A 27,811-nucleotide genomic window follows, 5' to 3' on the forward strand; every position below is an offset into this window, starting at 1 on the left:
TTGTGAATGCTTCATCCCTGGTAGTGCTCAAGTCCAGGTTGGACGAGGCCTTGGGTGATATGGTTTAGAGCGAGGTGTCCCTGCCCATGGCAGGGGGCTTAGAACTTGATGACCTTAAGGTCCTTTCCAACTCTAACCATTCTATGATTCGAATACATGATGTGCGTGATGCAGATTGTGAGTCTTTTGAAGGAGAGGGGTGGTAGAAGCTAGGTAGGTCTTCTGGTTGTCCAGCTTTAGGTTAGTGCTCTTAGGTTTTCATAGATACCTGTTCTGGGACCCTTTATGCAGCATAGTTAAAGCAGAGTCTTTCCTCACCCATGGTAAGTCTGTGCCTTGCTGTGGCAAGCTGAGCTGTATCTTAAATGTAGTGTTTCTCTGCTCAGTTTCTGACTATGCCCACCCATGATTTTTTTTTTTTTTGTTTTTAAGAATGATTCTGCTCATTACCAGAGCATCTGATCAGAATTTTTTTTTTAAAGTACGTATATTTAAAATGTTAAAAAAAAAAAAAGGCATTTTTAGCTTTCAGTGATACTGTGCTGAGAAGAGCTAAGGGACACCAAAGGAGTCTTCTATGACTGAAGCCTGTATAAGATTACTAAGCAAAGATATGAGTGCTTTCAGAGGAAAGCTGGGCTAGGGAAATAGTTTTCAGGTTGGGAAACTCATTAGGAAATCAGACTGGAGCTTCTGAGTTGGAGCTTCTGTTTATTTCTATACTACTTAAGAAAGTATTGCTTGTTTTATGTAATTTGGAAATAAATAATATTGTATCTAGGAAATACTTCACTAGAGCCAAGTAGAGCCAACAACAGAAGCAGACTGCTGGGGTTACTTATTCTGATTATTATTCTTTGAAAAATGTTCATTGAAACCATGATATTTCAGCTCTGGGTGTTAAACCTATTCTGTATATATTAAGGCAGCTTTGGCTTTCAATGCTGTAATTTAGAAATAAAATCTACACACAGTTCACAAGACTTTACTGGCACTTTTGATCCTTGACCTGTTTATATAATAATTATTAACTAGCTTAATTCTGAGAACTATGCCCATGTTATTAGACAAGATATTTTAATGTGATAAAATGATGCTTATTACAAGTCAAGGTTGCTTTTGCTCAACTGGAACAACCCCATAAATTCTAAATTCAGTGTAAATAAGAAACAGAATAAATGTTTTCCAAGTAGAACAACAAACTTGGCAACGAATAAAACATATTCATGCTTTTAAATGCATAAAACAAGTGCGCAGAAACACAAAATTTCAGTTTTGAAGAATGTCAGAACATCTTATAATCTGTGCCTTAAGTATTTTTTCTCTTTCATTTTGAGTTCTTTCTTTTTTTCCAGCCTTAATCGTGAATCTGTTTAATTTCAGGTATTTATAATTTGTGCATATATCCAAGCCTGAATTTTATTTCAGTTTGAATTGGGTTTGATTCTGAAAGTCTTTTCAAGCAAATGCAAATCAGAGCACCCACTGACTGAGTATACCTGGAGATAAACTACAAACACAGCAACCCCCCACTACTAACTTAATCTGACTCACACAATAGAAAGACTCCACTGATGTCAATGATGTTATTATAATTTGTGTAAGGATCAGAAGATTTATTGGTTTTAATATTTTACTATTAGATTACTTTTCATATTAATGCTTCCTTGACTACAAGTCAAGAAAATGATTTCCTAAAAGATACTTGGACATATGGCACCACTTCTCTGCTTTTTCTTCTTCCAGTCTTTCTTATACCTCCAGGTTTTGTGTCCTTTATCTTTCTTGCAGCATTGTGCTAATGTTTTATATTCAGCTTGTTATCTATGATCCTTGTTTCTGCAGTGCAGGATATGTTGATTTTTATAAGCGCAGATGTATGACATTGCAGATGTACAAAACATGTTTGTCTATATAAAAATATACGTTTACACTTAGACATGGCAAGCCTTCCCTAGTATTTCTTTAATCCATGATTTTCATTATTATTAAACTAAGACATGCTCCTTCAGAAAAAGCCAGAAATTATTTTTCAATGTGTTTTAACATACACCATAGTAGTGTATAAAGTTTAAAAATAGTGGTTTAATGTTACCTATGTCTATTGCTAATCATTAAAAATGGTACTAGTGTAAGTGAAGTCCTACACTTTAACACATACTGAAATATGACATGATATAGATCTTCCACTAGTGTAAATAGCCATGCTGAAATCGAAATAAATGAACTTGTGATCATTTTTACCAAGAAAGTATTGGTAGTTCCTGAGTTTGCAAATATTTATCTGTATTTTAAATTGCCTCTTTCACCCTGAAAGAAAAAAACTTCCTTATATGTCATCTTCAAATTTGTCTTTTCTTCCTACATTTGGTAGAGAGCTGGGAACCAAAATACAGAGGGTAGATAATGGCAGAAGTCCCTGAATAGGAATAGCTACCTCCCCTATCATGAACTGTGTTATGGGGAAAAAAAATAAGAAATCATCTTTTCTTTATAAGTTTCTAACAGGAGACAATAACTTAACACAAATCATGGCAAAATATTTCCTCATCTAAAAAAATCTTTGGGTTACTTCTACAGAATCCCTAACACGGTAAAGCCTTATTTGCCTTTAAGTAGAGAAAACAGTTGAAAGATATTTATATGAACACTAGATTTGAGAAAAGACCATAACCTTGGTCAGAGACAGGTGGAAGTAAAGAGATACATGATCAAAATATAGGGAGAGTGTTTATTGATTATTAAGCACAATTTATCCTGTGCTATTTCTGCGTATCCTGATATAGGCTTTAAAACATACGTAACTTGCACAGGAAGAGGCTAGAAAAAGATACCATTTTTTTAAGACAGATATATTTTACACCATCATTGGGAATAGAAAAGATTACTCTTTGCATTTCAATACCTAGTGTTCAATCTGATTTTAAAATATCCCAAACCATATGTCTTCCGTCTCTTCTATTATTCAACAATTTAATATGCTGAGTTTCCTGATATTTGCATTAAATGTCTTTCATCACTTATATGTTCCCCTTCCCTGCTAAAATTGTACTTCTGTGTAACAAAGTGAATAATTTTGATGATACTTTCTATAAGTTTATGTACTCGGAGGCTTGAAAGCTGTTACACTCCTGCTTATTCCTTATTTAGGCAGGTTATAACCACTTAATTATTTTTTCTTCCCACTTCAGTTCTCACAAAACTGCTTAATTTTTTTTTTTTTTTATATCTTCACTGATTTCCTTCCAATTTAACAACTATTTTGAAGAGCATTTCTCTTGGTTGCATGCAATGGGCATTGCAGAAAATTCTTCCTTTGTGATTGCCATCCCAGTCCAAAACCCTTTGAAGTCCATGGATGAACTTCCCTTGGATGCAAAGGGCACTGGATCCTAAACTTGCATTTTACCATTAAAAATTCTTGTAACATCCTTCAACTCTCTTAGAATCATAGAATAGTTAGGGTTGGAAAAGACGTTAAGATCACCTACTTCCAACCCGCCTGCCATGAGCAGGGACACCTCACACTAAACCATGTCACCCAAGGCTCTGTCCAACCTGGACTTGAACAATGCCAGGGATGGAGCATTCACAACTTCTTTGAGCAATGCATTCCAGTGCCTCACATCCTCACAGTGAAGATTTTCTTTAATCTAAACTTACCCTGTTTAAGTTTGAACCCATTACCTCTTGTCCTATCACTACAGTCCCTAATGAAGAGTTCATTCCCAGCATCCCTATAGCCCCCCTTCAGATACTGGAAGGCTGCTATGAGGTCTGCATGCAACCTTCACTTCTCCAGGCTGAACAGCCCCAAATTTCTTAGACTGTCTTCATATGGAGGTGCTCCAGTCCCCTGACCATCTCTGTGGCCTTCCTCTGAACTTGCTGCAACAGTTCCGTGTCCTTTTGATGCTGACACCAGAACTGCCCACAATACTCCAAGTGAGGTCTCATGAGAACAGAGTAGAGGGGCAGGATCACCTCCTTTGACCTGCTGGTCACACTCCTTTTGATGCAGCCCAGGATGTGGTTGGATTTCTAGACTGCGAGTGCACACTGAAGCTGGCTGATGTTAAGTTTCTCATTGACCAACACTCCCAAGTCCTTCTCCACAGGGCTGCTCTGAATCTCTTCTCTGCCCAACCTGTAGCTGTGCCTGGGATTGCTCTGACCCAGGTGTAGGAAGTTGCCCTTGTCATGGTTAAACTTCTTCAGCCCACCTCACAAGCGTGTCAAGGTCCCTCTGGATGGCATTCCTTCCCTCCAGCGTATCAACCGAACCGCACAGCTTGGTGTCATCGGCAAACTTGCTGAGGCCACACTCAATTCCACTGTCCATGTCAGCGACGAAGATGTTAAACAAGATCGGTCCCAACACCAATCCCTGAGAGACACCACTCATTACTGGTCTCCAGCTGGACATTGAGCCATTGACCACAACTCTTTGTGTGCAGCTATCCAGCCAGTTCTTTATCCACTAAGTGGTTCATCCATCAAATTGATGTCTCTCCATTTTATAGACAAAGATGTCATGTGGGACAGTGTCAAGCCCTTTGCACAAGTCCAGGTAGATGACATCAACTGCTCTACTCCTGTCCATCAGTTCCGTAGCCCCATCACAGAAGGCCACCAAATTGGTGAGGCAGGATTTCCCCTTACTGAAGCCATGCTGGCTGTAACCAAGCACCTTGTTGTTTTTCAAGTGCCTTAGCATGCCTTCCAGGAGAATCTGCTCCAAGATTTTGCCAGGCACAGAGGTGAGACTGACTGGTCTGTAATTCCCTGGGTCATCCATTTTCCCCTTCTTGAAAACGGGTTTTATATTTCCCTTTTTCCAGTAGTTGGGAACTTCTCCTGACTGCCATGATTTTCATCAGGACCCACGGATTTGTGTACATTCAGGCTCTTAAGATGGTCTCAAACCAGATACTCTCCTACAGTGGGCCTAAGGTCTTCATTCTCACAGTCCCAGGATCTGTCTTCCAAGACTTGTCTGTTGTGGTCAGATCATTTGCCAGTGAAGCCTGTCCCTAGTCTCTTTTATTTGCTATGTACCTATAAAATCTCTTCCTTTTATTTTTCACATTCCTTCCCAAATTTAAGTCTAACTTTCCTAACCTGTTCCTTAGCTTCCTGGACAACATCCCTGTATTCTTCCCAGGCTGCCTGTCCTCGCTTCCACCTTTTATAAGTCTTTTTTTTTTCCCCTCTAAGTTTCCTCAGCAGCTCCTTATCTATCCATGGAGGTCTCCTGGCTCTCTTGCTGTGTGTTGTATCAAGATATGGACTCAGGTCGGGGAGGATACTGAGACAAAGCTTTATTACAATTAAACCTTTTTATCCCTTTGTTCGGTTCTTTCCCAACGTGCACAAGCATGCCACATTCAGTCTCATTGGCCCCTGTAAAAATCCCTTAGGTAAATAATCCGATCACAATGCTGGTCACACGTTGTTCACATGGCAGCAGCATTTTCACCTTCTTGCCTCAGTTCTCATGAGCCCCACATCCTCTGGCCTCCAACTGAGATTCCTTGTTACAACAACATCCTGGCTTATCCCCCCAAGGCTTGCTTGATTACCTTTCCTGTCTTTTAACATTCCGACTTATCACCCCAAGGCTTGTTCAGTATCAAGGTCTCAGAGCTCGTTCCTGAAGTGTTTCTCATGTAAATCCTATCGCCTTCACTCCCCACACTGATGCACTTCCTTCTAGTCAGGATGCAAGACTCCTGAGATTGTAGCAGGTGATCCTTGGGTATCAACCAGCAGTCTTGGGCCCCACTGCCCTCTAGGGTTTTATCCCATGGAACTTTACTAAGCAGGTTCCTGAAGAGGCCAAAGTCTGCTCTCAAAGTCCAGGGCAGTGAGCTTGCTGCACGCTCTTCTCACTGTCCTGATGATCTCGAACTTTACCATCTCGTGATGGCTACAGCCAGGGCTGCCCTGGAGTAACACATTTCCAACCAGCCCCTCCCTGTTGGTGAGCACAAGGTCAAGCATCGCACCTCTCTTTGTCAGCTCCTCTATTACTTGCAAGAGGAAGTTGTCTTCCACACAATTAAGGAACCTACTGGATTGCTTGTACTGTCCCTCCAACAGATATCAGATGGTATATCCATTACTACTGTTCCATTTCCTACATTGCTTATTCTGATGGTCCATCTTCCAACAGGCTATATGTTTCATCTTGGGTTTTTTTGTTTGCAGTAAAATTTTTACTGTCTTGATGAATCTAGGCCATGCTTCATCCATGTATTTTTCAGTCCCTATTTCATCCTCCTTATTGTCATCTTGGATCTTCTAGAACAAGCATAATCTATGCATTTCATTAGATCTCATCTATGTCTTTTTATATCTTATTAATGATTTTAAAAAGTAAACCCAGACTAATAACCAGTATGTGTTACCCCACTGGACGTTTCCAACCATCTTGTTACACAGCTGTGTATTGTAATTTTTTTTCATTTGTCTTTTAGCCAGTATCCAATCCACACACAAATGTCTCCAGCCAACCTGACTTAATTAATTTTTCAGTTAAGATTTCATGAGGCAGTGTCAAATGCTTTACTAAAATCCAATTGTCAACTGCTATACTGATCTTTTTATTTTTTTCTTTTTATTTACTTATTTTTCTCCACTCCCTCTGCTTAAAGCTCATTCTTTCAAGTGCTTCACACAGACATCAACAACTGTTCCATGTGAGGAGCACCTTAAAATTGTGCTTGTGAAAAACTGTGCTTGAATTGTCTGTTTGTCTAAGGACCATTTAGCTCAAAGTTTGCAGACCATGGAAGAGACATCTCTCTCCTTGACTCTTTGCAAAGTGACTGATGTAAGCTCAAGGAGTTATGGGGTTGTTCTAACTCAATACACTCTCAGACTCGTAATTCTCTATTTTAGTTTACACATCTTGGAAATACTTCCTCTCCATTCCTTATACAAAAAGCAGCAGTTGAATTTGTAATTGCATTTACTGTTTTTTATGCTGATAAGGGGAAATTTCTTTCCACCTAAAGCCATCATCTGGTGTTCTGGGTGTGCCCAAAGCAGCAAATGAAGGCTTCTTAAATCCAGGGTGCTGTTCGCCAAAGAGTCTAAGGATTTGAATTTTTATCATCTTATTGCTTTATATTAATCCTCTGGCATTACAGTTGTTTTCAGAGGGACTAATCATGCAGTGAAGTGTTCCTTATTGTTAATTTAAAAAGTCTAGACTGGACATTTTGAGCTATTCTGTTTCTCTTGTTGAAGGGAGGTAAGGAATAGATGGTAGCCCATTGTATTTACATATTATTGTACATTTAGTTAATTCCTTTGATTCAGTGAAAACAGTCATGAAAGTAATTGTTCTTATTGACTATATTAACTCACTGTATTCTGGATCTTCAGTCATTATACAAGAAGTCTTACACGATCAAAGTGACTGTAGCTTTCTATGAACTAGAATGTATCATTTATGTCTAAGTCAACAATAAAACCTCACTAGGATTATTATCAAATGAATTAAAAAAGACTAGTTATAAGGTGTTTCTTCCTTAATTCTAGAAAAATATTACCAGAAAAACATTTTATAATCTATTCAAACTCCTGCTAAGTAGGGGAATCAATGAGCAAGTTTTTGAAGAATTAAAATGTTATCTCATGGAAGGAAAAAAACACATAAAAACCCCTTCTTTTGCAGTAGCCAGGGACTTAGATTAATTGCTGAAGGATTATATATTTAATTTTAAAAATCACATCTGAATCTATGAAAGATTTAAAAAGGTGTTTGAATAATAAAGAAAACCATTGAAATTAGAGAAACCCAATGGCTTCTCTTTTATTGCAACCATATTTTAAGACTTGACAACAGTTGCAGTGTTCCCCTAATTTTTGCTGTAAAAGGGAAGTAAACCAACAGTTTATTGTAGCAATACTTCATACTGCCCTACTTCTGTAAATTGTCTTTAAGCTCTAGGGTAACAGTGGAACATTCATGTTTTTCAATTGGATACAAATGTAGTTTCTGTGCTTTGGCTGCTGTAGCATAAATTGCTATACAGAGACTACCAGATATATGTAAACATACTGATGCTCAGCAAGTTGTGAACAACATTTTGCCTTGCTTTACCTGCAATACTTACAGCTTGTGCTCCTTTTAAATGCTTTCTAATGTCTGGAATGTATAACACAGACATTGAAACTGAAAAATGCTTCCTGCTTGCATAATTCTCCTTGAAATAGACCCCAAACGATCTGAGCTCTGCTAAAGTTTTAAAATGTTTTATCATAACTAATTTATAATATAAATTGGCTGACCAGTGTGAACCTGGATCTTACACTGCAATTTTTTATGAGGACATAATGTTCCCCACACAAGAATGGATAGAAAATTGTACTTATTAAAATTTCATTTGAGAGCAGCAATAGGTCATATACTATGTCATGGTGGTGATGCACTCTGCAGACCCCATGGAGCAGGGGCTAAAGGGTGGCCTTACCCCATACAGTCTGGGACAGGTAATAATAGGTTGATATATTTGGCATGCTGGCTAGGTGGCGCGATGGCCTGACAGTCACCTGGAGGGAGCAGCTTCAGTGTCTGAAAAAAAGGTCCTGGGACTGCTTGGAAAGCAGTTGAACATTTTGCAGGCGATGGGAGGCTGCTCATATCTGTTAAATATTCCAGATGACATCTGTAATAATTACATTTAGTAAGAAGCTAGGAAGAGAACTGTGCCATTAAGAAGCCCTTCTGAAAGCCATTTGAACTAACTGCTGTATTTTGCAGACAAGTGCATAATGTGATACTGAGCAATTAAACACTGAATTAGCAATTAGCTATTGAAATGAGTAGATCACTGGTGTAGATGCCAACTGTCTCTGTAAATTCCTTGCTTGTACTTTCATTACACTTCCTTTGTTGTTCATTACAGAATAGACTTGTACATTCTCTGTAGGAAGGAAAATACATTTTAGAGCTATTAAGTGTTAATGATCAGATTGTAAGGTCCTATTACTTTTTTATTTATCTTAAGATAATCAGCACATGAGAGCAAATAAGCAGCACAGCTTCTGCAGAAGTATCTTTGAGAAGTTTGGATGAGATTAGCGGGAGGCTTTTTGCAAGAATAGACATGTAGCTTTGAATTCACAAAGGGTAGGAAGGCCAGTTGTTAACTGCAAGATTAGCAATGCAGTCATCTGACATTTTAAATAATATGAGAGATCTGAAACACGAAAACAAATTAAGCCTTTCTATGGATAAGAAAACATTACCTGAAATTATGTATGTATTTAGAGCTTAGCTACAGCAACAGATCCTGAGTCTGGGAAAAAAAGGTATTTACAAAGATGTACGAAGCTGCCTTTGCATCTTACCTCCAAATTGATATAAAATTCACAATAATTAGAAATTAACTTTTAAGAGAATAAATGTATACACACACAAATAAGCAATGTGAAACAATTTTTTTCTTGTTTCTGAAATTAACAAATAGATTGAACTTTAATTGGTAAGGATTTCTAAGGAGAATAATTGTGAAAGTAATATAGCATGTTCTTATTTGGTTTTAGTGCTTTGGTTGTAGACTTACCTTTTTCTTCTAATCTCAAACTGATGTTAGAGAAACCTTGAATTTGTTATAATAGGGCAAATGGTAGTTTATTTGTTGCTGTTTTCTTGTCTTAGAAATAAACTTGACAAATATGTCTATCATCCAGTTCAGAAGAAGCAGCAAAATCTGGATGCTGTGGAAACTCATTATTTTGAGGTAGCAAACATAGTTTCCATACCTCCAGACTTGTACCTTGTTTAAAAGTAAATGTTAGATTTACAGCAAAATGTTCAGATTATTGTCTGGATTTTAAGCAAATGCACATGTTGAGTCCTTTGAAATCAACTGCAATTTCAGCCCACTGGGTGGAATATGTGCATTATTCATAGTGTTCTCATTTTGCTTGCTTTCCAAGCCACCTCCATCTCTGGGTATTAACCTTTGGTTTGTCAGCTCCAACATTTGCCATTTTCCTAACTGGCCTCTGAGATGGAAATGAGAAGGCAGTTTAGGTTGATGCTAAATGAAATCAACTAAGTTGGATCTACTAAGCAGGATCAGACTTTTGTTTGTTTTTCTTTTGTTTTGTTGTTTTTTGTTTGTTTTGTTTGCTGGTGGGGATGGTTATGGGTTTTTTCTTTGTTTTTTTTTTTCCCTTTTTTTTTTTTTTTGCTTGTTTTGGGTTTTTTTAACCTTCATTTATAAAATCTTTAAAATTCTGCTCTGCATAGAGAACTTGGTTGTCCTTGATATTAATACTGTTCAAAAATTGTTTCCAGCAAGACTAAAATATTCAGACATAACTATACCGTCATAGCAAACCACTACTGGATTGTCTTGGATTCTTTTAGAAAGAGGAACAGTTTTTCTGAGCTAGACTTACCATACACTGACCCTCAAGGATAGGTCTAAAGACCTGCTGTGGTAGATGCATCTCGCAGAGGATAAGAGCATACATGAAAGAGAGAGGTGAGGAGATGACACCTACAAATTAAGTGCTAAATATATCAGCTTTAAAGAAAAGTAAAATCCTATTCCTTAAACTACATAAAGAAATTGGTCTCAAGTAATTTTTCTTTTTATCTCTACATTTAAATATGATGCACTTTATAACTTTCAGAAGCCTCCAAAGAAGGCTGAAAATACCACTTTTCTTAAGACCTAAAGCTCATTACAGGGTACATTTATTTTTAATACTATCAAAAGTATGTGAATTATGGGTGCCACCATCAGTACATTAATCTCCCAAAACACAGTAGAACTGTAAATATTAGTACCTTATAACTTCTTTGTGTTAAAAAATATTCTTCCAAAATGTTATATAAATAGTGTCCTGAAGCAGGGTTTGATTTTGTTTTGTTTTACATTAGTAGAATGATTTCCCCTCCATTGGAAGCAGTGTAGAAAAATGTGCTCAAGCAGAACTGTTTGCATGCTCCACTCATCTAGATTATAACAGAATTAAAGGTATTGTTACTTTGATGTTCTATCTTTGGGAATTTCACTAGATAGATATCCTCATATGTTTGTGATGATCAGGTATCAAATAAATGCTGTTATCTAATGTTGACTGCTTTTGGTGGATAAAATGGACAAAATGCAGAGAAATAAGGCTTCATTTACAGAAAAACTTGGCTAGGTGATGCTATATCATCCCAAACTTACCACAAGACAGGCATTTTTTTGCAATGCTTGTTATGAAGAAAATGTTTTTACATATGCAATTTATTCAGATGCAAATTCCATGAGAGATTAAGTGAATAAAACAAATGTGGGTATTTCTGCTGTTAAAATTATGATCTGTATCTGTTTGTCTCTAACATAACAGAAATTCCCAAAGATTCAGATGATATATTAAAGCTCATTCTTGATCTACCAAAAGTTAGTTTCAAAGTTCTGGATGACTTGTAGAGTGTCCCATAAAACCATGGTAAAATCAGATTTATCCCTCTCTTTGGACTTCAGTTGGAGGCAAAGTATTTCCTGATATCTCTGCAGAATGCAACTAAATACTGAAATACATTTGACCTTCATAATCCACAGGGAGACAAATTCTACATTCTCAGGATAGCAGAAGGCACTCAGGTAATGCTCAGAATATACATATGTATTAATCACCTGAGAGTGCAGAGAGGTGGTGAATTCATTCATATGTTGTAGACAGCTATAAAATTCTTGTTTTATTTGGTGCTTTAAAAATAATATCTAAAAAGCAGTTAGCCCATATAGAGGTAATTTTGTGTTTTATTTTTTTGTGTGTCATTTTATCTTTCTGTTGTGATATTGATTTATATAATATGCCAAAATTAGAAAATCTGTACTGAAAGAACAGCAACATTACACACAAAAGCTCTTAGTTCAGGCATTCCTTAGCTTCTAGGTTTACCCATGGGACTTTAAATTGCCTCTATATTTTTTCTTTTTTCTGCTCTTTGGCATTACCTTTCATTGCATTATAATTTTTCCACCTTATCCTGCCACCTTCAGTTGATATGATTGTCAGTAGTCTCTAGTATAGCTATTAAATATTGAATCTAATCCTTGCCTTTTAGTGTATGAATTGCTAGTATTTATTGCATATTCAAAACGGAGATTGCTATTCCTAAATACATGGGGAGAAAAACCCTCTTATTACATAATTCTGGGTGCTGCCTTTGAGGTGTTATGGACCATCACTTGTCCAAAGGAGAGCTCTGTGGACTTGTAACATGCCCCTTTGAACACTGACAGTTCAAACTTGGGTTTGTCCTTCCAACAAAAAAGGAATATCTTTGAGAGGATATTTTTTCAACATGAAACATATGTGCTCTTTAATACACACTCACAGGGAACAGTTTCCTAGCCTGGGACACTTGCATGTCTCTTTACATGCAGAGCTGTTGCAGACACAGCTAGTTTTGCTAGACCTGGACATAGGAGGAACTACAAATGGGATGCTTCTGTCTCTCAGTCTGCAAGCAACGTAACCTGACTAGCCATCACAGAGTCTACCCGATAAGGCTCTGTGCACAACACAGACATGGAAATCGGGAGTTCAGTCTCTACTTTACAAGTTAAAGAAGCACCTGGGATATGAAGAAAAGTTTAATCCTTCTTTTTACCTTGTTTATAACCACATCCTTGCTTCCCCATTTAATACTCAAGCTACCAGCCTATAACTTGCAGGAAAGGGCAGGGGGAAAGAACAAAGTAACGCATGACATGACAGGAGGATGGAAAGAGTGAAGAGTATGTGTACTTTGCTTGACAATTTAACACTAGGAAACCTGCATGGAAAGCTGTTACCTTGTCTGTGAACCTGCAGTGAAGGGTGATGCAAATTGGCAGACAGATCACAGCTATTTGCTAAACAAATAAGAAAGCTAAACCTCAGGAATCAGTTGTCTGGTTCTTGTAAAGATGCATGCTGCCATTGCTAAGTATCTTTTACTTCTTTAGTTACCTCTAATCAGCAAGGTTTCCCTGCATTAAAAAGAACCTTATTACATTAAATAATCCCATTCTAGATTCCTGTGTCTGGAAATGCTAATTTAAAAGTTCATAGATTTAGCGATTACCGCCTTTCTTGACCAATGTTATTTAAATGTAACATGGCTGATTTCATTCCCTGTGCTGTAGTGCTGCATGGCTTCTGGTCAGGAACATCGTTCAGCTGATATTGGCTCCAAGAAGTACTGAATCACACAGTATAGGTATCTTTTTAATCTGTATGTTTATATCTGTATCCATACCTATATTTACAACTCTTTCCAATACATAGAAGTAGTATTTCCTCATAAAGCAGGACTAAATCAGTTTCCCTTGAAACTCAGAAATATTTGTGGTGGTTTAGAAACCAGAGGCTCCTCCTCTGACCCATAATTTTCAGCCTGATGTAGAAAAAAAACCCTTAAGGGCTTAGTTTGCAACATTAAAACCAGACTAAAGAGAGCCCTTCCAGTTAAAAAGTACAGGCAATCACAACTGCAAGTGACCCAGGAGAGTAAATCATAAAGTTCTTCTTGAACTCTGGCTTACTGTTCAGTGTTTTATTACTGCGTATCATCTGAGATATTTTTGTCTACTTAGTATTACAATTAATAAAAATCATTATACAGAGGTAACTAGGTGTCAGATTCATTTCCAGTTAAGAATGTCTGTTGATTAAAAACTACTTTACAATGACATTAAGCTGCAAGGAATAAGTAAAAAAAAAAAAAAAAAAAAGAAGAAAAGGCATAAGCCCAAGACACGCACTGCCAGTCCCCATAGATTTAAACTTAATTAAATGAGAAAACAGCAGGACTTCTTTTGCTCACACAGAGGATTCCCAGAGCTATCCCACAAATATTATTCAGTTATTGCAAGCCATGAGCCCAGCTTGGTATATTGTTCTGTCATTAATGCTGCCAGTCATTCCCATTAGGTCTAGTATCTAATATGCCATGCTGCTGCAATAAAAATAAAAAGCCTTGGCCTTGTACTAAACATGTTTTGAGGATGCAGCCTAGGTAATCACACCAGTTTATCCATTTATTTACACAGTAAGCTGGTTGTTTTGGACAAAAAAAATTCAACACTGAAGTGATGCTATTTTGAGAGGTGTTGGCCACCTGCTCCTGGATGCAACTGAGCCTTTCATTTTGTGACGTCTAATGTGGCATTGTCGCTATTTAAAATCAGATCTCCACAAAGTGTCCTGAACCCCTGGTGAGGTGAAGCAATGCCCTTTGTGTCAGCCCAGTCTTCCCCCTGTACTGGAGTAGACAGTCTCCAAGCAATATGGAAAAATACGACACGTACTCCCAGTGAATCTGTTGGGTTTTTTTCCCAAAGTATGAGAAAAAACCTGACATTGCTTCCTAACCCCTGCAAATCATTTGCTGTCCTTTGAAGTATGGAATTATTCATATGACATTTTATCTTGTCTAGCTACCAGCACCCTCAAGTCCAGTTTTCTTTTCTTAAATTTCATTTTTAATACTTGTAGGTTTTCTGTTCTCAAAGATGAATTAGGAAATAAATGAGCCCACAGACAAAGCTGAGAATACACTATATAGCAGTAACATAAAAAAATGAACATGAAAATGTCATCATCAATCAGCATCATCGCCAAATAAGATATGCTCTTGTTAATTAAGTTTTGGTGGGGTTTTTTTGTTGTTGTTGTTGTTTTGTTGTTCTTGTTGTTGTTGTTGTTTTGGGGGGGAGGTGGTGGTGGTTTTGTTTTGTTTTATTTTGTTGTTTGGTTTGTTGTTTTTTTTCCCCAAGAAATATGGCTTATAGTGTTGGGGAAAGAAACAAAAAAAAGCTGAAGAGATGAGGAAAAGATAGCAAAAACAAACCTCTAGCTCCAGAAAAAGGGCATTACTGCCTTCATAACTGCTGAGTCTTTTAAAATGGCCTGGTCTGTGCATGAGGAGCTGTCCTTTCAAGCAAGCACTGTAACTTTTTGAGCTTAAAGGCCATGCCATGTGTTCATGAATTTTAATGTAAACAAAATCAACTGCCCTTTTTTTTTTTCCCCACAGTTTTTAAGATCTCTCTTTTCTTTGTTGAGTGGGGGGAGGGGCAAAGGAGCAAAATGGCCAAAGTGTGAGATGCAGCATGCTGGTACATGCAGTTTTATCTCCAGCTGAATCCTATCCTCCATGCTCTAAAGATATCACATTTACAACAAAGAGACCTGAGAGACTGGGACCAAATAAGCACTTGGAGCACAGCCTTTCCAAACCGCCACTAAGAGAAAAAGAATGTGAAATGAGAGTAGCCCTTGGCTCTTCACAGGTTTATCTGAATTCGCTGAAGTACATGCTTTTGCTGCATCAATAAGCTTTAATAATAATTACTCATTTTCAAAGCATTTTTCACTTATTTTTCTTAATTCCAGTGAAGTAAGGAAATATTTCTGTCTTTGTTTTGTTACTTGGAAAGAAGCACGGAGAAGGTAGAGCTTGCTCCTTGCTCTGTAGCAATGTATTGACAGACCTTTGGCTAAAGTGTGGCAGCTCCAGCTCCGTACCAATTAGCCTCATCAAATATTCAGGCCAAGGTGACCTCTCAGAGGAGCTTGAAAAGGAGTCTTACAAAGTAGCATCTGCAGAAGATAGCAACCATTTTCTTACATCTTTTTTGTCCTGTGGATTCCTCAGTCACAGAAGGGAATGTGCTCCTAGCACTGCTACTTTGAAGGAGAGCTGATTTTGCAGGGTACCTCCCATCCCAAAAATCTTTATTTTTGAAGCTCTGCTGCTAACTAATGATGTTGATGCACCAAAAATGCCATCTGCCATTTCAGAACTGACACCTGCCCTGCACATAGTTTTGAGCATCTCATATGGTAATGCCAAAGACACATTCAGGCTTTTAATCTGAGCTACCCATCTTTCTCTCAATCCTACTCAAACATAACTTTTCTTCTAGTTAGATATTTCTGTACATACATAACTGTATAGCTACAGCAACATCCAGAGATATGCTTTGGGAATTAAAAATTCAGACTTCATCAATATTTTTGGTAAGGAACCTAACTCCTATTATTTTACAACTTCACTTTGAAATCTGCAAGACAAGAAGTACCTTCAGTTTATTTTATCACTGTAATTTAAGGGCACATATATTTTTATTATTTAAAACCAAAAACCTGGATGAATAACTACACTTTAAAGTCTAATAAAAGAAATCGTGTGACTAGTTTCAATACCTGCAGTATAATGGTCCTGAAACTCCGAAATTGTGATAAACATTGTACTTTCTTGTAGTACATTGAAATAATGTTACTATTATGAAAAATTGTGTTTATGCCACCTGAATTAATATTTGACGCCTTTGAGCTGGAAATGCCTCTTCAAGTCTGAAATTCTCCAAGAAATGACAGTCCTGTGACAAAAGCTCTAACTCCTTTTCACAATCTTCTAATGACATCTCTTCAACTATTATTATTTTGGTCCAAATTCCACTTGACGCAATCCATGGACTGAAATATGCCTAACTCCAGAAGAACACTGTCTTGAGTGAGCTTCCCACTGAAATTAAGGTTTTTTTTTACAGCCATGTGTTACCAGGTACAGTGCTTGCTCACCCTGCTGCATCTACCATGTATGTGCTGGAAAAGCCACTCAAATGATTTGTAACAAAATAGCTGAATATGTCTCTGCCAAGGATCAAGCTATACCACGCAGTACTGCAGGTCGAATTGAGGCTCTCAACAAAGCAAAATGCAGCAGCACTGTTTGTTTACTCTTCTGTAAAAGGACCACTCAAGAGTACAAAACTCTCTCCACTGCCATGACAGAGTGAAATTTCTGTGCTGTATCTTAATATCTAAAAGTTGAGATTATCCACATACACTCCTTTCTGTTAATCATTTTACTTTTGACATTTATTTTAATATTTATATATGTTATATATTAATGTTTATATACAACTATATGTTTATATATAAACATATCTTTTTGTTACCAAAACTAGTAACAGGCAAAAATTATTCTTGTTTCTTTTGTTTCTTAGTTTTGTTTAAGCTTGGTCAGGTTTGCTTCTAGGGAAATACCTGGCATACATAAAAGAAGGAGGTGGCAGACTCCACAATGTTCAGACCATGTGGGACACAAAGGGTGAGGAAGCAGAGGAGCCCTGGTGCAGTGGGAAGAATGCAGTTCCCGGGGTATTACTTTTCGGGCTTGCTAGATATTTAATGTTTCAGATCTTAAATATCAAAGTTACTCCTTTTTTTTTTTCTTCCTTCTTCTGAGCAAGCTTAAAAGAATAAATTTCAGTTCCAATCCCCACCCCTCCCATGGAGAGATTGTTTTAGTTCTGTGAAATGTTAAAAGTTGTACGTTATCTGTTGCATTGCACTTGTATATTCTGTTCATGAGAAAGGTTATACAGAATATAAATAAGTCTAATGATAAAAAGGCATTGTAAAACAATGAAACATAGAGCACCTGGTTTTAAATTACATTTGCTTCTCATTCCTGACACAAATAATGTTCAAAACACAGTACTTTTGCATAAATAATTTCCATTTCAATGAATCAGTGCTTGCTAAGGGGAAAATATTTACATCTGTACTTGTTCCATCAGCTTCTAGATTGCAAATACTGCCTCAAAATAACAACTAAGCAAAAAATCTTTTGGAAAGCTACAAAATGTTAAAGATTTTCTTGGCTAGAGAGAAAATCGGAGGGATGAGACACTCAGTGTGGAAGCACGGCAGCAATAAAATGCTGAGTTGACAAAAAATACTTCCATTCAGTTCAGCAATCCAAACTATTTTGGTTCCAATTAAGCAAAAGAGAAAAGGTAGAAAATTGGACAAAAAACATTGATAAAGATACTGATTAGCTCAACTAAAAAAGTCCAGGATGAAAAGGCCCAGCTATATAGGATCAGAGTTGAATCCTGTATTTGGAAATTACAATAACTGTGGAATAAAATAAAAGGTTCTTATATTTATTTTGGTTTTCACTGTTCTATCTTAATTTAAAATGTTTTGACTGAAAAGTCTAGGAAAAATTACCAGCAAGAAGTTCAGGTTCCATTTTACTTGTCAATTATTTAGTTATTTCATATAAACCCCCATGGCCGAACTTTGATCTCTCATTTTCCCTATTGAGATAATATATAATAATTTCATAAAGTGGAGCAACTGTTCTTTTATCCCTTCATCATATCAGCTGATTCACTATACCAAGAGATGGAACCATAAGTAGAAATGCAGTGTAAAATGGGAAATTGGTCTATTACAAATTCCTTTGTGTTGCTGAAGCAGTCTGGCAGCAGCCACTTCAGACATTCTGTCATGTCAGAACAGCCTAATCCACTTCAGCATTGAATGTATTTTCTGTTTGCTCTTCACTCCATTGATGCAATTACTACCCAATGGAATGAGTCCTCCAGGAAGAGATGATGTGGGTCAAAATGCAGTCTCAGCACTCCTTTAGCCCCAGTAGTCATCTTCAGGGAAGAATCGAAACAAACAAAAAGAAAGAATATTTAGCTGGATCTATCCATCAATGTATCTATATATCTATGTATTTATGTAACTATGTATCTATCTATCTATCTATCTATCTATCTATCTATTTTACATTTTGTTAAGAGTTCTCTAGTAGCATTTCAAGATGATCCTTATCCAGCTGCCATTAATATAGTATAGCTGTTATCTACTACGGAAATTTGATTTAATGCAAACATGCTGCTTGACAGTAACTGTAAGGAACTAAAAGAAGGCTGCTATTGAAATTGCTGATCCCTCTCTGCACCTGCTTTTTGCCACATTTTTTGTATTGCTCTTTTTTTTTTTTTTTTTAATTGGCATTTTAGGAATATGGGTAAGTGTTCAGCCACTGGATGTTAAGTCACAGTATGTGCAATGAATAAAACCCAGGCATAAAAATAAGGGTTATGAACAGGTGTGTATACTGTCATAGCAACAATGGTACTGTCTGCCCACTAAACAAAGTGTTCTTTATGGAAAACCTAATAATTATTTTCAATCTTACTGTACACCTTGACCTTAACCAAGGCCTTGACCAGATCTTGATCTTAACTTCTGTAGATTAGACCATCCTGGGTGGCAAACTCAGACCACCTTTACTGAAAAGCATCTACAGTATATATAACTTCAAATGATGTTAAGGGTATCTGTATTATTTGAGTCCAGTAACAAAAGTTTTTAATAGAACTAGTTAGGAAATAGTTTGTTCTGTTTTCAATTAACATGTCAAAATAATAGCCTCATGTTAACTTTTCAGTTAAAGAATGCTGGGTTTTATAGTAAAAAAATCCAATCAATTATTTTAGTCAGGTGTGTTGATTGCTAATTTTGTGTTCCCCTTGCAAATGTTTCATACTGTTAAAGCTTCAAAGCAGTACATGGAGCCTGATTTTCTGAAGAACATAGTTACAGAAACACAAATGTAAGTTTAGTCTCGTTTTATTCTCAAGCATCTATGTTTCTATTTTTATTTACATTTTATACTCCACACTTTTTTATTAGAATCATAGAATCATAGAATAGTTAGGGTTGGAAAGGACCTTAAGATCAAGTTCCAACCCCCCTGCCATGGGCAAGGACACCTAGCACTAAACCATGTTACCCAAGGCCTCGTCCAACCTAGCCTTGAACACTGCCAGGGATGAAGCATTCACAACCTCCCTGGACAACCCATTCCAGTGCCTCACCACCCTAACAGGAAAGAATTTCCTCCTTATATCCAGTCTAAACTTCCCCTGTTTAAGTTTTAACCCATTACCCCTTGTCCTACCACTACAGTCCCTAATGAAGAGTCCATCCCCAGCATCCCTATATGCCCCCTTCAGATACTGGAAGGCTGCTATGAAGTCTCCACGCAGCCTTCTCTTCTCCAGGCCGAACAGCCCCAACTTTCTCAGCCGATCTTCATATGGGAGGTGCTCCAGTCCCCTGATCATTCTCGTGGTCCTCCGCTGGACTTGTTTCAACAGATCCATGTCCTTTTTACGTTGAGAACACCAGAACTGTACACACTACTCCAAGTGAGGTCTCACGAGAGCAGAATAAAGGGGCAGGATCACCTCCTTCGACCTGCTGGTCCTGCTCCTTTTGATGCAGCCCAGGATACAGTTGGCTTTCTGGGCTGCAAGCACACACTGCTGGCTCATGTTCATTTTCTCATCGACCAGCACCCCCAAGTCCTTCTCCGCAGGGCTGCTCTGAATCTCTTCTCTGCCCAGCCTGTAGCTGTGCCTGGGATTGCTCCAACCTAGGTGCAGGACCTTGCACTTGGCATGGTTAAGCTTCATGAGGTCGGCATCAGCCCACCTCACAAGCGTGTCAAGGTCCCAATATTTGTTACTGATTTTGGTTGATACCATAATCTTTCATTTCTGCAGCATTTATGGCTGATGTGATGCAAGTTATTTGATGCATCTAGTTTGCAAGTATTTATTGGCACCTGCATTGGAAATGAAAGTCTGAACTGGTTTCTCTGGCAAGAGAAGTATCACAGTATGACAGTATCACAGTATGTTAGAGATTGGAAGGGACCTCAAAAGATCATCTAGTCCAATCCCCCTGCCGGATCAGGAACACCTAGATAAGGTTACACAGGAACGTGTCCAGGTGGGTTTTGAATGTCTCCAGAGAAGGAGACTCCACAACCTCCCTGGGCAGCCTGTTCCAGTGTTCTGTCATCCTCACTGAGAAGAAGTTTCTTCTCAAGTTTAAGTGGAACCTCTTGTGTTCCAGTTTGTAACCATTGCCCCTTGTCCTATCATTGTTTGCCACTGAGAAGAGCCTGGCTCCATCCTCATGACACTCCCCCTTTATATATTTATATGCACTAATAAGGTCACCCCTCAATCTCCTCTTCTCCAAACTGTAGAGACTCAGCTCCCTCAGTCTTTCCTCAAGGGAGATGCTCCACTCCCTTAATCATCTTAGTTGCCCTGCGCTGGACTCTCTCCAGCAGGTCCCTGTCCTTCTTAAACTGAGGGGCCCAGAACTGGACACAATATTCCAGATGCGGTCTCACCAGGGCAGAGTAGAGGGGAAGGAGGACCTCTCTCGACCTACTAACCACCCCCCTTCTAATACACCCCAGGATGCCATTGGCCTTCTTGGCCACAAGGGCACAGTGTCGGCTCATGGTCACCCTGTTGTCCTTTATTAGTATCTTTATTAGTTTATTTAATCTGCCAAAGATGTATCTATACTCTTGTTTGCTGCCATTCCACCATCCTTATTCCCTGAGTACTTTTCAATGGAGGTGAGGTACAGCACGAGGTCTGAGGGGATCAGTAACCACACCCCCCCAGATTTTTCATCTCTAGATCATTGCTCAGAAGCTCGCTTTTGACCAAAATCGTGACAGTTTGACAGCTGTTTGGTCATTTATACAAACTAAACTGGTGGCCTCCATCCAGTTGCTAGTTCAAATGGGCATCTGCATCCAAATGTTTATATTAAATTAGTACCTTTATATGGAAATCTCAGCAGAGTTGTCAGGTTTCAGTGTCATGGCGATTTGTTTCAGGAGCCACTCCAGTGTCCTGATAGTTCTTAACTGGGTTGTGCTGGGCTTCACAGGTAACTTTACACGTATTTCTAAAATTTGGGCTGCACATCTTCCAAAAATCTTTCAGTCTGTCTTTTCTGAGAAAGGTATGATACTCATCACAGCCACCATGCTGGTCCAGGGACCAAAACATTAACTTCTTGATTTACAACTCATTTAGGTTTTATTGTCTCAATCCCCTAGCTCCAAAATTCAGAAGAGGTAGTACCACTGAGAATAATGTCAGTAACCCAGTAAACTGGAACTGTAGGTGGTGTTTCTCCTTTCAGAGACTTTTACACCTTGAGAATCTGCTCTCATTCCACAGGCTGGTGTGTTAAATAAGAGACCATTTCACTTGACCACATCAAAGGGCATGCCTCGAAGACGGTGACCCCACAGATGTCCCTGCTGTCACTTTCTCTTGATTCTCAAACAGAGACATTATTTTCCATACCACATGCAAGAATCCACACTGAACTTTATTTAATCAAACATTTATAGAATACTAATTTGATGCCAGTATTGTAACAATGCTCTTGGCAGTAGTCCAGTTCCTTCATTGGAATAAACTGCGCAGCTTTCAGCTTCATAGTTTATTCACTTGGAGACTGTGTTACTGACTTGTAAAACAGTGCAATAGTACTATTATCACTTAATTATATTGCAAGCTTTTTCAGAGGTTGGAGTCTGCGTTCCTACATCAGCCATGGCATATTTCCCTGAACCCCAGAATGTACAGGAAAGACAAACTGATCTTTTCAAACACGTATAAATACATCTCAGAAAGTTGTTTTGCCAGTACATGGACAATTGTCAATATATTATAATCAGATGTACTAAATTACTACTTTAGAACAAACCAATTAATATATTCCTAGTAGAATTAGTTCTAACAGGTAATTCTGAGTCATCACCTGTAATTTCTTATATAAAAAATCCCAGCAACAATATGGAGAAATGGGCTACTCATCAGGGTAATGAGTATTCACTGAGGAAAAAAAAAAAAGGAGGGAAAGAAAGGCTGAAATTTAAACTGCATAATCATTATCACTAATTGCAAGTATCTGCAATAGATATTTTTGGAGGTAATTTTAATAATGAAAACATCTAAATGTCATACATACCAAAAATTTATTCCAGGAGATCAAGGTTCTAAGTATTATTCCTATTTGATGACTAACCGACATTTTTCTGTGTTGAAGCACTTGTTAAAATGAGGAAATATTCTTAAAAAGAAGCAAAAGTAAAAGCTAAATCAAAATAATATTAACACTTCCTAAATCATGGTTATTTTAGTCAAGTTTAAGCCACAATTTCACATAATTTAAACAACTGTAAAGCACAGGACTACTTGTTTTATAACTTTTCTATTATAATTGCCATTTATTAAATATAATTACTTCTGTTAAAAGAAAAATATTCATAGTGATTTAATTAATGGCCAGAATGAAATTTGAGCTAGGTTTATATTAAAATCATAGAATCATAGGATGGTTTGTGTTGGAGGGGACCTTAAATATCATCTAGTTCCAACCCTTCTGCCACAGGCAGGGACATCTTCCCACTAGTCCAGGTTGCTCAAAGCCCCATTGAACCTGACCTTAAACACTGCCAGGGATTAGGCAGTCACAGCTTCTCTGTGCAACCTGTTCCCGTGCCTCCCCACCCTCACAGTAAAGTTCTTCCTCATATCTAATCTAAATGAAAGGCTATTTTCAAAGGCTATTATAAGGGTATTAGGTAATCCATATCTGTCTCCAGACTGACAAAATTGTTAGAAATCCTGATTGCTTAATTTCCCTTGAAACAGGTTTGGAAATGAGAACATTTGACTTATTTGACTAAACAAATATTCACACATATTTGAAAGTTTTAGATGGTGTGACTTGTCCAACTGTCTCAGTTTAATGACTTCATTCAACCCATCAATTCTTTCAGGTCACTATTTTTTTGCTGTATGATGAGGGTAGAGGATTGCAGTCATCACAGTCAGCTTTGACAGCAGGGCTGGTAAAAGAAGGGAACATAAAAAGAACATGGAGCTGTTAGAGCAAGTTGAGAGGAGGGCCACAAGGATGATCAGAGGACTGGAGCACCTCCCATATGAAGATAGGCTGAGAAAGTTGGAGCTGTTCAGCCTGGAGAAGAGAAGGCTGTGTGGAGACCTCATAGCAGCCTTCCAGTATCTGAAGGCGTGCTATAGGGATGCTGGGGATGGACTCTTCATTAGGCACTTTAGTGATAGGACAAGGAGTAATGGGTTAAAACTTAAACAGGGGAAGTTTAGATTGGATATAAGGAGGAAATTCTTTCCTGTTAGGGTGGTGAGGCACTGGAGTGGTTTGGCCAGGGAAGTTGTGAATGTTCCATCCCTAGCTGTGTTCAAGTCAGGTAGGATAGAGTCTTGGGTGACATGGTTTAGTGCTAGGTGTCCCTGCCCATGGCAGGGGGTTTGGAACTTGATGATCTTAAGGTCCTTTCCAACCCTAACTATTCTATGATTCTATGAAAAAACTGTTTCCTATACAGTAAATTCTGACATAGAGAAGAGCTGCAGGACAGTAACAAAGGAGCACGTCACGCATGCAGCACTGTAATACACCAAAATCTCCCAGCCCTGGTCTGTTAAGTAGTGAAAATATTAAGTCTCATTTCTGCCCTGCTATGAAATCTAGGGCAAGAGGCTTTGAACATATGGGCTGATACCGTAGCCAGTTCCTTTTTTTTACAACAGAAAATGTAAAAACAAAAATAAGAAAGCTGATTTACAAATTCCAGTAGAGGAGTAAAGTTCAGCTGCTGCATATTCATAGCCCATCTCTGAGTAAGCCTTCTTCCATTGACACAAACCTTCCTGCATACCAAATGTTAATGCATATTTATATATTCATAAAGCATACCAAATATTTCAGCATTCATGATTATTTGCTATATACAGGTTTGTAGTCAAAATTCAGGTGGCATCTAATTTCCCATACTGTAAATTTGTCTCCAGACCATATTATTATACTTTGTGCACCTGCAGAATCATAAGGTATTTCACCACTGAGGATTTTATCTTCAATTATTCCTCAGCCTCCATACTGCAGTTCTTAGAGCATTATGCAATACTCAGCCAAATTTATCTCCAGGTACACATTATCTAAGCTGATATGACTGTAAGCCTAAATAGCCTATCATAATGCTAATTCTGGTATTAGGATATAGGCAGGAAAACACAGTTCAAAAGATACAAGGAGGCTTGTGTTGTTTTTCAGTTTTGTTTTAAACTAGAAAACATTCCTGGTTCTTTGAGTCCTTGTGAAGAACTTGGAAGGTGAGTTCCTGGGCCTTAGATAAACCAATGTCAATAGCACACTTAGCAGAAATCATGAAATATCTCCTAAATTAGTCTTTCTATTAAAGCAGCCATTTAGTTGAATGAAACAATTTACTGTTTGCTACCATGGCTTTTTATTTTCTTTTTTCCTTTTTTTCCCTCTTTTACCCTTTCCATCACTAAATATACAAACATGAGTGCACAAAGAGTCACATTTTTATACTTTATTTAAAGAAATTAAGAGGCATAAAAATAACTGAGAATGATAAAAGTCCTCTTGTGCACTCCTGAAATCTGGGTTCTCATTGCATGTCACTCACAGTACTAGTCTAATTCAAAGCATCAAAGCTGTAGAAATAAACATTTTTCTATTATTTGAATATTAACCTGCAAGGCTGAATTAATACCTAACAAACTACCATAAATAAATACAGGTGTTTTTTTGTGTGGGGTTTTTTTTTCCAGCAGTGGGATAAATACGTCATGCCTCCTAGGTTGAATTAATATCCGAAGCAAATTCTAGTTTAATTATTTGCTCTCATGATGTAAAAGTTTCAAGACATTTGTTGCTATCTACAACAGGAGGATCTTGTCTTCTTTCTGTATTGAGAATTTATTTTAAAAGAGAAATTTGGTCTGTAATATGAGATATCCATTAATAAAGAAATAAACCAAACCATTTCAGATTACAGATAATACTGACAATGGCATTGGTGTACTGTAGGAAAGCACTCGTTTCCTTATAAACAGGCATACACATTTCTGATGAAAAAGTTCAGCAATTATTTTTAGACAAAAATTAACAAAGGTGAAAAACAAAATGCTCAACAAGAAAAAGTGTAGATAAACATGGAGGAACCTAATCTCAACAGAACAATTTCTGGAAGAAATACATGCTATGAATGCTCCATATTCTTCTTACCACTGAAAAGAATACGTTAAAAAGAAGTGTAGAAGATACGTATGCACCCAGATACATTTGAATATATCTTTTTTTAAGGAAAAAGTGAAAATACAGATACATTCCATTGTACTTGCTCAAGTTTTGAAACAAATGTGAGACTTAAAAAATATAATGCTGAAGCAATTTTGCAGTTTGAATACATAATCTTCTCTTATCCACTGATAGTCTAAATAACTTCTGGCTACTAATCCTGTTCAGACAACAGTTAAGATCTTCTGCTGTAAGCAGTCATGAGATGCTTGTATTACTTATTTCACAGTTATATATAAGATTTATTCTTCAATTCCTTGAGAGAAGCCCCTTTTGTTTATTATAAGCATTGGCAAACTTGTTGCTGTAGAAATCCGAAGGGATGCTACTTTCCATTTCATTTATAATTGGAATACTTATTTGCCTTATGTTTTAACTGGGAAATAAACATTCAATGCCATATGCAAGGAATAAAATTTGTTTAATAACACGCTGCTATTTAGCACTACTTTTGAAGCTCTTATAGCAGTTATAATTTTGCTGCTGTCTTATTTCTTATTTCCATAGTTTTCCAGGACACTTCATTCATGAGTAAGCATTACTTTTTCAAGTAGCAAATGACAGTATATTTTACTAATAAATACCATACCATTTAAATCATGATTGAGGCAGCTGGATCACATAAAATGTGTATTACAAACGTATTACAGTGCAAGCGAGCAAAATAGTCTATCTCCCAGAAGCAGTGTTTGAAAGTAAACTTCCCTGAAGAAGAACAATTTATGATCTAAGGCCATCTCTAAAATATTCACATTGTGGTCTGTCTATTTCAAGATCTCATTTATGTTCTGAGCTCAAACATTAGCAGACTATTTTCCTACCCACATTTCTGTAATCCCAAAGTTTTCTCTGTCCAGTGCCCGGTATTACAGTTGCCTTTTTCTTTTTGTTCTTTGAGCAAAGACTGCTCAAACTAAGACAGTTCAGTGAAAGATATCTACAAAAGTAAGCATAAGCCAGACTGCAGCCATAAATGTGTACTGAAGAAAATGGAGCTCCTTTGATCTGCACCATGTAAGGACCTAGCATTTTGTATTCTGGCAAGACATCAAAAAATTTCTTTCCTGTGAATCATCTACAGCCTGCAAGAGAAATGTCTCAGAATCATGTGCCTTCTTCCAAATATTCACGTCTCACTTTTATTCAGATATAACTTCCAATAAAATTTCTGTTTTAGGAAGTAACACATATTCAATATAGGTCTGGAAATTCCTTTAGAAAAGCAAAACTAGCCAAACAGCCACTCTATAATTTGTTGCAAGAGTTAACCTTTTATTTAGGATTATGGACTTAGGCCTATTGCCATTACTCACATGAATAACTTCTCCTTAAGTGAGTAGTAAGACTGCATTTTAAGGGGTTTTCACTAAGTAAAAGCAATTGGGCTGAAACTGAACTGTAAGAAACATGTTCTTTTAAATTAAAAAAGTGTTTGTGTAGGGAAAGAATGGCCAATAAATTTCAGTTAAACTCAATTCTGTTAAAATCTTCAATGTCTGCTATAATAAAGACTTCAGTGAAAATGAATAGTACCAAATACTTCACAGGAGGACTCAAGTGCTAGGTATATTTCCAGATAACTAGGCAATCCATAGCAATATTTGTTTGCAACAAAATGTGAGGGGTTTTTTAATCTTTCCAGAAGTCCTTTCCAAAATGGGTAAGAGACTTGAATTCAGGCTCGTTTGCCAACCAACAAAGCAAATTATCCTAAGCTTGATTATGCAGATTTTCCTGGACTCCAGGCAAATATTTAGTCTTGCAAAAAAGTTGTATATTTTATCAGGTTTCAACCTTGGCTTCAAACTTCATAAGAGTTTGGAAATGCAAAGGGCAGGGGATCATTGTTTGAATGCCATCACCTAGTAGTTCATTTTCAGAACCTGTCCAACTTGCTGAAGATTTCAGGTGGGGAGTTATCTTTGTCTTCAGCAAA

General features: G+C 37.4%; 1 protein-coding gene and 1 long non-coding RNA gene across 2 annotated transcripts in view; one reads left to right on the top strand and one right to left on the bottom strand.

Annotated features, from left to right (window-relative positions):
* Nucleotides 1–16,809, top strand: part of LOC133222193 (uncharacterized) — a 400,427-nt gene extending 383,618 nt beyond the window's left edge. The window contains exons 2-3 of the long non-coding RNA XR_009728223.1: nt 15,079–15,131; nt 16,569–16,809. This is a non-coding gene — a long non-coding RNA (uncharacterized LOC133222193). The remainder of the gene's footprint in view (nt 1–15,078; nt 15,132–16,568) is intronic.
* BCHE (butyrylcholinesterase) overlaps nt 1–27,811 on the bottom strand; it is a 314,562-nt gene that overhangs the window by 53,039 nt on the left and 233,712 nt on the right. The gene's annotated exons all lie outside the window — the stretch shown is intronic.

The sequence above is a fragment of the Neopsephotus bourkii genome, unplaced genomic scaffold (assembly GCF_033783945.1).
Source record: "Neopsephotus bourkii isolate Nb327-2 ecotype Australia unplaced genomic scaffold, CSIRO-AGI_Nbou_v1 NB_1574, whole genome shotgun sequence".
Taxonomy (NCBI): Eukaryota; Metazoa; Chordata; class Aves; order Psittaciformes; family Psittacidae; genus Neopsephotus; species Neopsephotus bourkii.